General features: G+C 40.0%; 1 protein-coding gene across 2 annotated transcripts in view; it reads right to left on the reverse strand.

The window, feature by feature from the left end:
• LOC101857504 overlaps positions 1-1955 on the reverse strand; it is a 9771-nt gene extending 7816 nt beyond the window's left edge. The window contains exon 1 of one of the 2 annotated variants that reach the window (XM_005104326.2): positions 1745-1955. The gene's annotated coding sequence lies outside the window, so the exon portion shown is untranslated. Of the gene's footprint in view, positions 1-1501; positions 1725-1744 lie in introns of those variants that run through there. The other variant, XM_005104325.3, reaches the window with a different exon arrangement.
• Positions 1956-2140: the final 185 nt, after the last annotated feature.

Consider the following 2140-nt stretch of genomic DNA (forward strand, 5'->3'; position numbering starts at 1 on the left):
AAACAGACAAACAGACGGACAGACAGACAGACAGATCAAAACAATCAAAAAAAATTTTTTTCAAAGAGACTCTTTTGCAGCACTAAACTAACGACTGAAGAAAAGATGTAGGCCCATTTTAGTTTTATACGATCTTTTACACAGCTACAGTGTAGAAGTAATGCGATCTACTGGAACAAAAAAACAAACAACAACAACAACAACAACAAACAAAACAGAACAACAACAAAAAAGCGACAAGAGGTTGCATTGCGGATTTACCTTTGAATGTTTGCTGTGACCACTCTTTTAACAAAGGCTGCCGTCATTCTCACCCGGGGTGAAAATAAAAATATAATATTATTTTCACCCGGGGTGAGAATAATATCCATTTTATTCTCACCCGGTCTGAGAATGCAATGGATTTTTATTCTTAGGTCTACCTGGGTGTTGAGAACTGGTAGGCTTACATGTAGGCTAATAGGATGATATAAAATAATTTGTGAATTGTTAGAGTGACCGTACGTGAGAGCGCTGGCCGATTTTTCTAGGCTCCCGCGGGGATTGTTATTGTTTTGTTGTTTTTTTATCTTGAGAGTATGCACGTATATCTTCACCAAAACCCTAGACAAATGTATATTCTGAATTCGGAAAGGAATTAGCATACCAGAGTGTATGTTTATAAAAAAATAATAGCCTTAACTGAAAGCTGTTTAATGAAATAATATTAGTTTATACTAGTAATATTATTTAGTTTGTCATTGTAATGTTAAAATTGGCATTTGTTTACACATGGACAGCACCAAAAAAAACATGTTATCCCTAACAGAACCCACAGTTATTTTAAGGCAAGTATAGTGCCTTGACTCTAGGCTTATTTTTTTTCTCTTAATTTTGATTGGTTAAACCATTCAAGAGTAGACGTTTCCATTACTGAACCAATGAGTACCAACAAAAGGTGACGCCAAGTGCTCAAAAGAAAATGTTTTCCCTAGCCTATGATGCCCGAAACGTAATAAAAAGTGCGGAAACGAAAAAAAAACCCCAACGGATGAGAATAGTAGGCTGTCGTTATTCTCACCCCGTTGAGAATAGTATCAATTTTATTGTCACCCCGGGTGAGAATAATATCCAGTTTATCCTCACCCCGGGTGAGAATAATATCTAGTTTATCCTCACTCCGGGTGAGAATAATCACTCCGTTTTACAAAACCCAGGCAGGAAAGCGGGATGGGGCGGGGGTGGGGTGAAGAAAGAACAGTATTAGAGATGTTTTCAAATATGAAAAAAGAAGCAAACCACACCAGAACACTCGCCTGTTACTCACACGTGGATAGATATACAACAATACATAGCTTCCGACGCTGTCAGCTTGCGAATAGAGATAACATTGGCATGTACTAATATTACTGCATGTATAGGCCTACAGGTATGACCTTCACTTTCACTGTCAGCTAGTGAATACAGATTCTACGCACACGGGGACGGATAACATTAATAACATTATACTATTAATACTCACATATCTTTAGGCACTGTCAGCTTGTAAATACACATTTTACACACTCGTGGATAAATATAGAATCTACTATAACTACACACATAGCTTAAGGCACTGCCAGCTTGTCGATAGATACTACTAAACACACAGCTACACACACACACACACACACACACACACACACACACACACACACACAGCTCTAAAAACTGTCAACTTGTGAATAGAGAGATACAACACACACAGCCGAAGGCACTCAGTCACCTCGTGAATGGAGATCGAGCTTTCTTTCAGAAAAGTATTCAGACCCACTTCTTGTTCAGACCAGGTTTGGGTCGGTAAGCACCACAGCGCAACTGATCGATACTTCGATCAGCACAGATCAGAACTTGATTGATTGGTTTGGCTGGGTGCTAGAACATAAACCCCCCGACCAATGTTCGATAAGTTATGATTGGCGTGTGGAGGGTGGAGTTACGTGCGTCCACTCCGCGAAGAGAGATATCAAGGTGTGCTAAGTCTAAAGAACACCTGGCGTTTGCATTGACATGTCACCATGCATTCCTCTATGGCTTCTGCGTCTGTCTCTTTTTCTCACACGGGTTCGGGCACACACGGATACAGACGAACTCTCTCTCTCTCTCTCTCTCTCTCTCTCTC

Source organism: Aplysia californica, unplaced genomic scaffold (assembly GCF_000002075.1).
Source record: "Aplysia californica isolate F4 #8 unplaced genomic scaffold, AplCal3.0 scaffold00415, whole genome shotgun sequence".
NCBI lineage: Eukaryota > Metazoa > Mollusca > Gastropoda > Aplysiida > Aplysiidae > Aplysia > Aplysia californica.